This window comes from Rattus norvegicus, chromosome 20 (genome assembly GCF_021556685.1).
Source record: "Rattus norvegicus strain SHRSP/BbbUtx chromosome 20, alternate assembly SHRSP_T2T, whole genome shotgun sequence".
In the NCBI taxonomy this organism is placed as follows: Eukaryota; Metazoa; Chordata; class Mammalia; order Rodentia; family Muridae; genus Rattus; species Rattus norvegicus.
In genome coordinates this window covers 20,964,621-20,979,507 of record NC_141553.1, presented here as the reverse complement: position 1 = coordinate 20,979,507, position 14,887 = coordinate 20,964,621, and positions in this window count along the sequence as shown.

Below are 14,887 nucleotides of genomic sequence, written 5' to 3'. Positions count from 1 at the left end.
TCCTTCTTCTTGACATTGCCTTCTGCATTTCTTTTTTTTTTTTTTTTTTTTGGTTCTTTTTTTCGGAGCTGGGGACCGAACCCAGGGCCTTGCGCTTCCTAGGCAAGCGCTCTAACCACTGAGCTAAATCCCCAACCCCAACTGCATTTCTTACCTTCCTCTTGAAAACCATATTCCCTTATGTTCTAGGCCTTGAGGATTTACATACATATATATATATATATGTATATATATATATGTGTGTGTGTGTGTGTGTGTGTGTGCGCGCGTGTGTATTATATAAATCTAGGGGTGTCTAGAAATGCATATATTGTTTTCTTTTTTTTAACATAGTCTTGAAGGAAAGAAAAGGAGGCCTCCATTTGTTTCTGAGCTACAAAAGAACAGTTCCTTTCCCAAAGGCCTACTGCAGAACTAAGAGCCCTAGAGACAGGGATGGGATGTACTCTGTCCTTCAAGCTCAGAGCTGTGCCCTTGAGGTGTTCAGCACTTACTGGTAAGAGTTATTTCATGGATTTTAGCAGCTGTTCTTTTTAAAGGTTTAGACCTATTGCAGTGCTTCTCAACCTTCCTAACGCTGTGACCCTTTAATACAGTTCCTCATGATGTGGTGACCCCCAACCGTAAAATTAATTCCATTGGTATTTCGTTTTTGCTACTGTTGTGAATCGTAATGTAAATATCTGATATCTAGGATATATGCAACTCCCAAAGAGGTCTCAACCCACAGGTTGCCAACCATGACCTATTGGGGATGCAAGGAGAAAGAGAGAGGCTTACCTGTTATTTGCAAGTGCACACATATACATCCGTGTGAATTCACATGCACACGTGTAGAGTGTTGTGGCGTCTAGCGGTCCATATCAGTTCTCTTAGGCGTGGTGTCAATTACTTTTCTGTTACTGTGATAGAACACTGTGACTAGAAATGACTTCCAGAAGGAGACCTTCCTTTATTTTGGTCTCTGGTTCCAGAGGGATAAGAATTCACCACGGCACGGAAGTATGGCAGCAAGAAACAGGAGCAAGAAGCTGAGAGGTCACATCTTTTACCACCAGCGTGAAGCGAAGAGTCCACTACTTAGAAAGAAGATGAGGTCATGCAATCTCACATCCAACCTCAATGACAGATTTCTTCCAGCAATTTTCCTAAACCTCCCCGCATAGAACAGTGACCAAGTGTATGGAAGGCCTTGCTCATTCCAACCACCACCAGGCTATCTAGCTCTTTGTTTCCTTTACCTGGATCAGGTAGGGTGGTAGCCAGTTACATCCATTTGTCTCGGCAGCCTGGCTCTGAGCATGCGCTATTTCTCTGGGCATGGGCTGTCTCCCTGAGCATGCGCTGTCACTTCAAGCATGAACTCCAAGCGTTTTCATGTGGGTGGTGCAGATAGAATTCAGGTTATCATGCTTTGCCACGTAACAATCACCTTGTCAATTAAACCATCTTCCCAGCCCGTAAGAGAGCCTTTCTTAAACTGAAGTCGTTTTTGGAAGGTTTCAAGAAGGAAAGGGGCTCTTTGATCGAACGGCTCCTCTAAGGTCCTGGAGCCAACTTGGTCCGTGGTTTCAGAGACTGTTGTTAGAAAGTTCTTACTTTCAGCAGGGCAATCGGCTCCAAGCTTCTAGGCTAGGAGTCCTGTGTCTTATGTATTTAGTGTGCGGGATGCTAAGGGGCCTTTATTCCAGGTCCAATATTACGTACGCTGAATCATTGATTCTACAGTGTCTCTTTCATGGGTAAGGTATTCTGTTTGGGCCTCAGATATTTGCATGTTAGGGAATCTCGTTCCATTAGTGGTGCAGGTCATTTGTGGTTTCTGTAATTATACGTATCAACTCCCCTCAGGCAAATACCTCTCCCACCTTCTGACTTCTATGGAGTCACTTTTCCCATGATGGGTATTTAATGTGTAATATTTCTAGATTTTAAAAAATCTCTCACTACACACACACACACACACACACACACGTATGTTTGTATATATGTATGTATGTATGTATATATATATATATATATATATATATATATATATATGCATACACATGTCCTATATGTGGAAATCTGTGAGTGGTGCTGGTGGTGTGTGAGGGTAGGTCAAAAGAAAAACTGCTGAAGTTATTTCTTTCTCTCACATGGGTTCTAGGTCAAGCTCAGTGGCTATTTTGCCTGTTCACATGTTTTTCTTTCTGGGGCTTCTCATCCTTGGGTGTTCAGTGTTACGCAGGTTCTCTTGTCTGTAGAAGACGCTACTGGCGTGAGCAGGCATCTTTAGCAGAAAGTACCAGATGATCGTGTCCAGGATTGGGGTGGGATGGTGGCTATCTTAGAGGTTGTAACCAGGGCAGTGCAGACAAAGGGCTAAGGAAGTACTTTCTAGAACACTCTCACATTCTTAGTTATTGGAGAAACTCTTCTCTGTTAAACACCCTACTGATCCAGGGTCCTAGGCACTATCTATGACTCCATAACTCTATTTAGATATCCAAAGGCCCGCGTGAAATCAGATTTCCAAAATCTAAGTCACGGTCTCTCATCTGATGTCATTGTCACACCTCTGCTGTTCTGAAGGTGACATCGCTTCCATGTCTCATGACGTCTTTTCAGCTGCCACCTGTTCTCTCCGAACTAAAAATCAGCATCCCTCAGCAGGACAAGTCAAGGAGGACTTGCTACCTTACAGCTGGATCTACACAACTGGGAACGCGCTCACGCAGCAGAGACAAAAGAGGAAGACAAGAGCTATCTGTTTCTTGAAGGAGCCAGTGTTGAAAAGGCTAGGAGAGGATTCTCAAACTGAGCAGTATCTACTACATATGGTTAAAAGTAAAAAAGTTCCTGGGCCAGGGGCCATGGTTGCACTAGGGGAGTGGGGTAGAAGTTTTGATTGAGAACTTTGATTTCCCACAGATTGTTTGGGTCTTAAGTGAAAGTTGGAGAAGTGCCCTTCACATCAAAGACTGTTCTTTTTGGCTAATTGATTGAGTATGTTGCGCCCATCCTCCCCCGAGTCTTCCTCCCTTCCCCAACTCGAACATATGTCAGATTCTTTCATTGCCAGTGATTTGGAAGCTTGGGACAATAAACGTCCTTTCTGCTTTTTCTTTGCCTTTTTTTCCCCCTAAATACTAGGAAGGGTGGTCCTGGGGACTGTTAGTGTAGCAGGGCTCTGCAACAATTTAGTCTTCTCTGAGAAAATATACAAAGTCGAGCCAGTCCTTCTTTATCTAAATATTATCTCCATAATTTGAAAATAAGTGAGGGAAAGGAGGAGACCCCACCTCGCTCACTCCTCTCTGCTCACATCTGCAACAGCTGCCCAGGCCTCTCCAAGTGGATTTTGTTCTGTTCTGCAGGGCTGATTTGAAACTCAGGCAGAAAATGAAAGTGAGCAAATTTACCCCTGGCATTCAAAGAAATGCTTTTGGTCAAAGTGTTTCTGACCATGACTCATTTTCAAAAGGAGCATTGAATTCACTTTGTCATCTCTGTCTGGATCGGGCTCAATCGGCCCTTTTATGATTTTTAAAATATCCTATATAGCTAGGACGGCATTTATTAGACTCTGGCTATTCAATATTGCATTTCAATGTATAAAAGTCACTGTTCAATTGAATATTGAGTTTTTCTAAGGAAATAAACCTACAGAAAAGAAATTTGCAAGAATCTAAAATAAATGAGTTTGAGGGAGATCAAACTGCCCCTTTGGCTGTTTCAAAGATCAAACGAACTCGCCTTTATAGAGCAGTTTGAATAGCTTTCTCTCCTCCTCTGCAAAGCTCCGCTTGTCCCCGTCATTGATAGCTTAGGAACCGCACCATAACGGTACGAAAGGCCGCAGGGTAGGGAGATGGCTTCATTCTCCAGAACTTTTGCACCTGAAATAACAAACATTTTAATTAATTTAGTCTGAATCCCAGTAGAAGGAGCACTGAAAATATGTCCTGGGCTCTTTGAGGAAGGGATGGTGGTAGTCATGTTGGGCTCCAGAGGAGCTCCTGGGAGTTCTTCTGCAGGTTCCACCAGAGGGAGACTATAAATAAGAACGCCATCTTGTGATCTTGGGCCACGCTTCCTAGAATGCTGCATATGCTTAGGAAGGAAGTCACCTAACCTCACCCCATTGCTTCAGGTGTAAACGGAGAAAGCATGAGGTGGTTCATTGGCTTAGTCCCTTCCAACTTGGGCCGCCATGTTCCTTCAACTGAATGGGGAAATAGGGAAGTGACATTATACAATAGGGTTAGGGTTAGGCATCTTTGAGGAAAACAAGAACAAAATGGTGAAGTGAATGAAAAGCATCAAACCCGGCACATGGTTGGTGACACAGAGATAACAGGTCCTCCTCTTCCCTTGTCCTGTGATCTCCCAGGACTTGGGGTGCGTTGATACGTAGATAGGCCTTGTCAATCACTACGCTATATCCAATCACCTTCTTCCCCGATTTATCTCCAAGGGTATCAGGATGACACTGTCCCTTTCTGCCTGCTGAAACTGTTCTCTTTGCAGGGAAGATTGTCCTGGTTTCACAAGAGCTTCCTAGGAGACATCTACAGTATGAAAAAGCCAGGTTTTAGGGTTATAAGGAATTAGGGACTAGATTTAACTGCCGAGCCTTACACACTAGGATGGTTCTCTTCTGCCTTAAACACCAGCAACCATGGCCATCATCATGAACCACTAACTTCCTTAGAGTTGGAAAACCCAAATTGTTATCTTCTGGTCTGGGGGTGTGGTCTTCATTAACACCGGGAGAGCATTCTTGCCTGAATGCCCATCATTGCAACCTGTTTGCTTGGGATAGGGTTCTAGAAAGTTCTTTGTTGATATTAGCCACTTAGGAAGTAGTTTATTACCAAATTATGTCTGAGAAGACAAAGGCCCACATATTAGGGCAGCTGGTGGCTTAAGTGGAAGGGAAGATTTCCACTTGTTTAGACTTTACACGGGCTGTCTTTGGCAGGAGGAGTTTTCAGAATTCAGACTTGGAAAGGCTAGAAGAGTGAGCTCCAGGCAGGCATTCCAGGACTCCTACTTCAGAAGAACTCCTCAGACCTGACTAGCTGTGAGAGGTCATTCCTCTATCATTGTCAAGCTGGAGAACAAGGAGGTCATCTTTAAACTGATACTCTTGAACACTGTCCTAACCTGCATTGGCAAAACTCCTGGGTAAAGGAAGGAGGGGAATGCCCTTTGTAGGACTTAAGAGATGCTGGGAATTGTGGGAAGTGTAGCCACTTTTCTCTAGCCTGTGAAAAAGCTGGCATGGACTGGTAAGGACCACTTGTAGATTCCACCACATAAGCAGGGCAGTCAGGAGAACATGCTTGTGGGAGAAATAGATGGGAAAAGGGACTGAACTCTCAATGTTGCCTAGGGCTGGTTATTCAGGCAACTCTTGTTAGGTATCCATTATTATTCTTTTTGGATAGTTGATCTTGCGGCCTTCAAATCTACTTGTTTAACAACTCTCCTCTGTGTCCTGAATCTTGGCATTGATAGTGGTAGTGGTGGTGGAGGAGCATTTGAATTCCTCCCTCAGCAAAGGAAGAAAGGACAGGCCCTCCCTGCCCATTTTGGGACTGACTGGCAAATGTCAGGCTGCGGTGGGCAAGGGCCTCAGAATGATGAGTGACAAGAGAATATTTGGATGGCCCCTGGGTAGGTTCATCATCTTATACAAGAGGTGAGTGTTTCCCCGATGCAGAGAACCAATGGGAGCCTGAAGATGCTGGATTTTGGTGGATCCCGGGAGCCCCTGGGTATTTTGGAAGCTGGCAGTCGGCGATGTTTTCCCTCCACCATCTTTTTAACATTCAATCCAGCCAAACACCTTAAGCTTTAATAAACAGCTTCTCCTTTAATAGTGTTGACTCCAAGCTAATAAGGCAATGGGTGAATCAAGTGAAGGTAAATTTCTCATTAACAATTTATTTAACTTTGTTGAAGAGAGCAATTTCAACTTCTGCTAATTGAATTTGTAGCAAAATACAGGCATCCATTTTACTACCACCCTCAGGACCTTAATCAAACTCCAGGAAAGGTAAAGCAGCTCTCTCAAGCAGAGGAAGAGCTAAAAATCCAGGATGGGACAGAAGGTACCAGGACATTGTTAAATCCTGGAAACTTTAACAGGCTTGTCACGCTGAGGCAGAGACTGGCATTCTACAGTGGTTTGAATTTTATTTGATGATAGAAGAGTCCTTGCAACATAGAGCTGGGGCTGGACACCTGTCAGCCTTTGAAGACGCTGTCTGGAGTATTTGGTTACTATGTTTCACTTATGTAATAATAATATCTCCCCGTGAAACCCGGAAGAGGCAGCTGGGTAGACTGCTGAGAGGACCTGCCTCTTTCAGTCCATCCTTGTCCTGAGGCTCTGGAGGTGGCTGTATGAGGAGTTTGTTAGGAAGGGCTGAACAGAATTTCCTGAAGTGACAGTCCCTCCAGGCAGGGGGCATGCAGCGTGTTTGTGATGGAACCGGGATTGAACTTGAAGGGATTTAATAATTCTTCTATAAAAATTTCGTGTTTTCAGACTTTCCCCTGGAAGCCTTATTAAATGTGTATTATTCCTTCTTAAGTGATTTTTCAGGTCCTTTATTTTGGATTTATGAGCGTCAACACATTTTAGAAGGTATTAGTGAGCTGTTCTGTTGGGGCTTGATCTCTCATTTATTCTCTCGAATAACTCCTTTTCCATTACACTTTTATATAGGAAAAAAGAGTCTGAAAGCACTGACTGTGTGCTGAGGATTGTTACAAGGCCTAGAAATGCATCTGTGTTGTGAGGACATAAAAACAATTAACTTGGAAATATCTATATAATCATAAACTATGAGGAATGGATTAGTATTTGGATTAATCTTGCCTGTCCATTCGAGTTTTCATGCTGAGTTATAGGCCACAGAGGAGAAGCCTGAGAATAGCTCCTGTGTGTGTGTATGTGTGTGTGTGTGTGTGTGTGTGTGTGTGTGTGTGTGTGTGTATGTGTGTGGCTTTTGAGCAAATAGCCAATTCTGTGAGTGTGTGCACAGAAGGTTAGTAATGGAGGCTACAGAGTATCCTAAGCTATTTTCCCTTTGGTACTGTTCACTCTTTTCTTTGAATCAGGGTCTTTCATTGATCTGAACTTGGCCAAATAGGCTGGGCTGGCTGGTGAGTCAGTCACAGAGGTCCACATCTTCTCACTTCCCCATTGCTGGACTTATAGGCGTATGCTACCATATGGGTCTTTTTTGTTTTTTTTTTTTGTTTGTTTGTTTTTTGGTTTTGTTTTGTTTTGTTTTTTAAGAAATATGGGTTCCAGAAGTTGAACTCAGGTCCTTGTGTGTGCAAAGCAAAGATTTTTATGAACTGAGGTTTCTCTCCAGCCCTTCTTTTGGGTTTTTGACAGCGGCTGGTGTGTAGGCCGCACTTAAGGTTGATATGAAGGCAGGTGCTGATGCTAGTACCTTGTCCTTGTCCTTATTCATGCTCATCGTCTTCTAAGATACCTGTCCCATAGGATTAGGAATTTCACAGTTGTCCCAGCTCTTCAGGGTCTCAGTGCTATGAAATTCCTTTGGTTGGTTCTTTGAGAAGCGCATCTGTAGTCTTAGTTATTTTTCCTCTTTACCGTGACAATATACTCTAGCATAAGAAACTTCAGGAAGAAACAACCCATTTGGTTGCCTATAGTTAGAGCAGATACTTAATCACAGTTAGAGGCAGCTAATCACACTGTATCCATAGTCAAGCCTTGAATGCTTATGCTCAGCTCACTGTCTCCTTTTTGAATACAGTCTAGGGCACAGCCTAGGGAATAGTGACACCCATAGCAGGCAGGTCTCCCTACCTCAAATAACCTAATCAAGATAGCTCCATACAGGCTTCCCCAGTTGGTTCTGGATCTCAGAAAGTTGACAACTGACTAACTACCTATAGAGGATTTTTGTCTGGGAACCGGATAGAACAAGTAAAGGAAACATTGGGAAGTAAATCCTTTGAATCATGATGGAAATGATAACCAAAAGGTTCAAAACAGAATCTTGGACCTACCTGTTAAGCTAGAATGGTGAGTAAAATGAACAACAACAACAAAAAAAGCCAAAATGTCAGAATACAGGTAGGCAGGAAAGTGTATGGACATGTATAGACATGTCCAGTGTGCAACCTATGGGCTGCACATAGGTTTCTACAGGTGAGTAGAGTTATGACTAGAGCCCAAGATAATACTCAAAATGTACTTAAAAGCTCGATATTTTGCTTTTTGCTGGTTTTTGTTTTTTATAATTTTCTTTTTGTGACTTGATTGAACATTTCTCCAGCATCAACTTTGTAGATGACAGCATCATACCACAAAGTCACTATACGTTGATTATACGTGAAAGCCGTGTCTCTAACTGGTGTGGGTACCCACATGTCAGCTGAAAACTTCTTGTTAGGGTTCATACCAGAGGTGGTCAGCTACAAGTGAGTCCCTTAGGACAACTTGTCTACTCTACCCATGGTTTGGGGAACCTTGAATAAAATATATGGGAGAGCCAAAATGCCATCTCCTCTCAGGCGGAAATAGAGTTAGCCCAAAGCAGAAAAGAACTGAGTAATTAAGATTCAGCTGAAGACCTTTTTATGAGCCCTTCATTAAACCCCACAATTCAGAGACTCTGGCGATTATTTTTTGGTTAGTAACTTGCAAGAATCCAGAAGAATTGTTGAATTCCTAGGAATTGAATGCCTAGGAATCAAGCTTCTGGGCATGCCTGTAAGAGATGGTTCCGTTGAGTCCTGTCCTCCAAGTGGGTGGCGCCATTTCCTTGGCTTGGGTCCCGGACTGCATAAAAGGGAGACAGGAGCTGTGCATCAGCTCTCAGCACTCTGCTTCTTGGTGGTGGATGTAACAGGAGCAGCTGCTTGAGGCAATGAGTCAAAATTAACTCTTTCTTCCCTGGGTTGGTTTTGTCACAGCAATAGGAAAAGCAAGACAGAGGGTAGGGAGAGAGTAAACAGTTCTTTCTCACCCGATAAGGTGAACTGGAAACCGGCACAGTAGGCAAGGTCATGTGACTAGGCAGAGCCCGACTTAAGGCTGGGTCTAAGTTTCTTCCTTACATTTGCATCCTCTTTCCCCTTATGACTTACTAATATTCTAATAATATGTAAATATAAGTAAGGGTCAGACCAGAACACTTCGGAACACAGAATCCCTGTGATTTCATTGCAGAAGGGAGCAGCACCTTCTGGCCAGCTCTTGCTTTCTGGCCCTTATAGCACACGGGTATCCCTCTCTATTCAGTACATTTGCTTCCCTGCACACAGTCAGATTTCTCCATCATCAAGGTAATTAGAATGGCAGGAACCAGGAATCACTTTAAGCAGCAATATTTCACTCATTTGCTTGCACAACTGCTGAAGTATCTTCCAGACATAAATCAGAAAGCTATATCATTCTATTTGCCTGTCTTCCTGGGAAATCTGTGGGAAATGAGGTTAATTCACCACTAAATTTCCTAATTAAGACTTGGTGCATGTGGTGGTTTGAATGAAAATGGCCTCCGTAAGCTAATTTGCATGCTTAGTCCTCAGTTGAAGAACTGTTTGGGAAGGATTAGGAGGTATGACATTATGGAAAGAGGTGTGGCCTTGTTAGAAGAGATGCGTTGCTGGGAGTGGGCTTCGAGATTCCAAAAGCCCACACCATACCTGGTGTCTCTCTATGTGCTTGCTTCCTGTGGATCACAAGATAAAACACTCATTTTTTTCTCTAGCACCATACCTGCCTGCCTCCTGCCATGATGATAATAACAATGGAACTTTCTTAGTTTTTTTTTTTTTTCTTTTTTTCGGAGCTGGGGACTGAACCCAGGGCCTCGCGCTTGCTAGGCAAGCGCTCTACCGCTGAGCTAAATCCCCAACCCCTATAACGTAACTTTCAAATTGTAAGCAAGTCTTCAATTAAATGCTTTCAATCTCATTTATAAAAAGAGAGTGTGTGTTCATAACAATAGGAAAGCAGCCAAGACAGTACATTTCAAGCTTTACACACACACACACACACACACACACACACACATACACACACAGAGAGAGAGAAAGAGAGAGAGAGAGAGAGAGAGAGAGAGAGAGAGAGAGAGAGAGAGATTCTATAGAAGACAACATAGAGAAAACATAGCTCATGTATGATTACTTGAGAGTAAGAACGGTTAAATCACACACACAGTGGGAGAAAGGGAGAGAGAGCACGTGGCTCTGCTCGTTTTTGCTTACTTAAAAAATAAAACTCAAAACCTCTTCCAAATGTAGTTTTAATCCACTTTCCAATGCTAGACATTATGCATCAAGATTTTGTGCAAAAGGAATTTGAAAAGGAGCGTTTGCATCAAATCACTTCAGTGGATTAAATCTGCAGTTCAGCACATTAAGCTAAAAGTATACAAGGCACTCCGAGAGCCCTGTCCCCTTCTGTACGCCTGGCCACTATCTGAGAGCGATATTAAGCAAGGTCGGAGTCCGGCTACTCTCTTTAAAGAAATTTAAAGAAATTAAGAAAGAATTTTCTCTACCCTCCACTTGTCTCAGAAATGGCTCAAACCGTTGAAGACCATGAAGAATGGTTTAGCTAAGCAGTTCTGCAGACTCTAATGTTCTTTCATAAAGAGCTGCCACTCTCTGAGGTAGATGAATCATGAAGAGACGTCCTTCCGGCAGCCCAGCCACATCGTTCCCTTCCACAAGTAAACTCACCCAGTTCAGCTTAGTGCTCCATTCCCACCATGTAGAACATCTGGATGGGAAGCGCAGCACCCCGAATTCAGATGTTCTCAAGAAGGAAGGGATGCTGGACAGTGTTGGAAGCATGGTGGTGTTAACATCACCAACAACTTGGACAACAGAAGTGGATGCTTGCAAGACCTAGTCAATGACGTTTTTCTTTCCTGATGCTTACACACTAGATTCTTGAGATCTTGGTAACTCCTTCCTACACCCCAGAGTCCAGGCACCCCTAGAATAACATGCCTTGTAGCAGCTGGGTTGAGTCTGATTTGTCGAGAAAGCCCATTCTGTGGCCCTAATTAAATGTGAGGGTTGTGGATTGACAGGCAGAGACTGACTCTTGAGGATTCACATGACTATAAGCCACAGGCTATCCCAACAGTCCAGAGGACATCTGAAAATATGTATTGTAATTTCCAGTTTTCCAAGTGCTGAAAAGTTCCTGGTTGTGTGGTGGTTGCCTGGGATACCGAGTTGTGTCCTCAGCTCTGGTCCTTTCCTGGCAGCTGAAGGTTGGCGTGGCAACCAATGAGAGAAGAGCATTCTGCTTTGAATTTTCCATAAAGCTTATGATTCACTTGGAAACCTGTCTTTTATGAAGGCTGTGAATTCGATGCAATGTGGTTGTTGAGGTGTCCGCATTCAAATTGGATTCCATTAACTTTATGGCATGATTAAGTGCCTGAACCATCAGACGTAGGGATTGAATTTAAATGCTTTCTGAAAGCGTTTTTGAAGACTGGTAACTTGGATGAGTGTAATTTGATTCTGGAGTTTGGGAGAGCAACCTGGCAAGATGTCACCTCCGATGTCTCCAGGACAGAGAATAGAGTTCTGCAGAGGGCAGGGTGGTCACTTGCATGTAGGGTGAAGCTGCTCTTCTGTGTATTTTTCCCTCTAGAGACCTTGATTATTATAGAAAGATTTAGTGAACTGCCATGACAGTCATTTTTCAGACATTAAGCCCCTTAAGTATTAATTGAGGCTCTTGTCTAAGATGCCAATTTAGGGTACCAGGGAGGTAGACCAGTTGGTAAAACTGTGAGCACAAGCCCTCAAGCGCAATTTCTAGAACTCTTGTTCTAAAGGGTCACATGTGGTGACATTCACTTGTAATCTTCACAGCAGACACAGGTGCCTGGAACGCACTGGACTTAGCTACTTGAAAAGTTTCAGGCCAATGAGAGACTCTGTCCGCATAATAGAAAGGTAGATGGTGCCCAAGGAACCAACTCAGGCCTCCATATTAATATGCATACATGTGTATACATACCCACACCCATGAAGAAACACTCAATGCACTAAAAAAAGTGGGTGTGGGATTCGAGCTTCACTGACTCCATTAGAAACAACCACCACGCTGCCGCTATGCAGGGAGAGAGTGCACGGTTGGTACCCAGACCTAGACCTCTCCATATTGCCGCTCAGCGATTGTTTGTTCCATCACCCCGTTCATTTACGCTCATCCGGATGGATATTTATGACATGGAAATTATCAGTGGTGTGAAAGTCACACATGCCACCACGTTAGAAGAGAAGAATGCAGGCTGGCAGAGTGAGTGGCATATTGCAATTCACCGAAAATGAGTCCCGAAGTCTTGCCAGAAATTTAAAGTACTCTTTAACACGGAGAGGTTAAATGGGGAAGGCATAGCTGAGGCAGCCTTCATTCCCATGTGGGCAGTGGGACAAACACTTTTATTTCTGTGTTTCTCTTTAAAGGTTTCTTTGTGTTTAAATGATTTGAATTGTAGCGTATTTAGAGGCGAGAATGGTTGAAATCAAATACCTTGTTGTTGTTGATAATTTAGATTTATTATTTCACAAATTATTTGTCCAGATCCTTAGCAATTTTCTGTTGAGTTATTGACATCTTCTGTGTTGATTTCAAAGTTGTTTTATATTAAAAATCATTAATTTTAATGCCAGAGGTATCTTCTAAAGTTTACAACTTGTATGTTTATGGTAAATTTTTATCTTTTCCCATGGAAAAGTTTAAAAATTTCCACATGAATATTAAAGTTTATTTCCAAGGGCTGGAGAGATGTCTCAAACGTTAAAGGTGTAATTCTTTTTTATTTTTGAGTAAGTGTTTAAGCCTCCATGACTTCATGTACACCGCATAGATGTCAGAGCCCACAGAGGCCAGAAAAGGGTGTCAGGTCCCTTGGTGTAACAATCGCAACAGTTGCAAACTGCTGATGTGGGTGCTGGGAACCATCAAATTCCAGACGTCTATTCTCTTACCTCCTGAGCCATGGTGGCTGGAGTGATGGCTCAGAAGTTAAGAGAGCTTCTTTGCTCTTGCAGAAGACCTGGTTTCAGTTCCCAGCATACATGACTCAGCAGTTAAGAGAACAGGAGGTGGAGTTTGATGGTTCCTAACGCCCATGTCAGGGAGTTCACAATGGCCTGCCTCTGGCTTCCCTGGGTACCTGTAGGAGGTACCCATGTACACACATGCACATCCACACATCCAAGAAGATATTATCAGTCTTAAGAACTTGTCCTTTTTCTTGTCCCTTGAGATAATGCTACCCTAGTTTTGTCACAGTTCAACTCCCCCTCCCCCATGAGAAAATAAACACTCTGATTTCCTTACAGCTATTTTGTAGCCTTTTATGCTCTGTAAAATTCCACACACGAAAACACAAATGTTAACATTCTCCCCGTATAATTAATTGTTTTAACATCACTCCTTATGGGATACGTTCTCTCTGATTCGTTGTTAACTATCATTAGGTGGATTAAGTTGTATGTTTGATAACAGGCTGAGACATCAGGTCAGTTCTTCCTGGAATAGCTCCAAGATGATAGACTTTTGTTCAACAAGAAATGCTATCATAAGATAAATCCACAATCCTTGGCAATTTCGGAGCCCGCCCGTGTGATTCCAGAACTTGGTTTCTAATTCTGTGTGATAGGCTTCTAAGAATTTGAGTTTTATAATGTGCTCAGCTCTGGAAAATGCTGCTGCCCCTGGTTGCTGGTGAGCTTTCTCGTGTCTTCTCTCCCCCTATTGCCTCATTACCTAGGACCAACACCAGCAGATATAGAAATACTGCCTGAGACGTTTCCAGCCATTGAATTTAAAACCCAGTCCTTCTACTAGACTTAAACACTGTGCCTTGGAGAGTGTCCTTTGGAAGAATGTTACTGTTTTCTCTAGACAGGCTGTTTGCTTGTTTGTTTGTTTGTTTGTTTGTTTGTTTGTTTCGCTGTCCTCTCAGAATATCATAAGGGATTTTTTTTCTACCCCGCTCTGTTCCTAACCATTATTAATTTATATAACATTTAAATGATTCAAGTGTCATCCTACATCTTACGATGTCTTTAGAGTCGCTTTCCTCACGGGTTTTCAGTTAAGTAATCTTATTATTTACACATAATAATGATTTCAGCTGCGGGTTAATTACAGTTCTAATCTCTACATGTTGTCTTATTGCAGTCATAAGAAAAGCAAAATAGTGGAGCTGGGAGTAGTCAACCAGCCAGCGAGTCTGTCTGCCATCTGCTGCTTCTTCCACAAAATATTCACGAAGTACCAGCTCCGAGCCTGGCACTGTGCTCACCCCAGAGAGAGTGCATCAAGCAAGATGGGAACAGTGTGACTCCTCCCGGAACAGGGGTTCTCAACCTGTGGGTCGTGACAGATTCCCCCCCTCAACACCATGGGACGTGGGTCGCTGATCTGATATTTACAGTACAATTCATAACTGTAGCAAAATCAGTTATGAAGTAGCAATGGAATCGTTTTATGGTTGGGGGGGGGTCCACCACACCATTAAAGAGTTGCTGAATTAGGAGGACTAAGAACCACTGCTCTAGAGCACAGGCTGGACTGCAGGCCGTCAGTAAACAAGAGCATATGGTTAACTCTTGCCATAGCTTTTATCTTTTATCTGCTAGAATACACCCGCTGTTCAAATTTTAAGCCACTTTGAGATATTCTTTAATGGTATGCTTTTTTGGTGACTATTGGTTTGTGTGTGTGTGTGTGTGTGTGTGTGTGTGTGTGTGTGTGTGTGGTGTGTGTGTGTGTGTGTGTGTGTGTGTGTGCATGTGTGTATGTGGGAGCACATGCATGTATGGATATGTGTATGTGTGCATGCATGTACATACATATGTA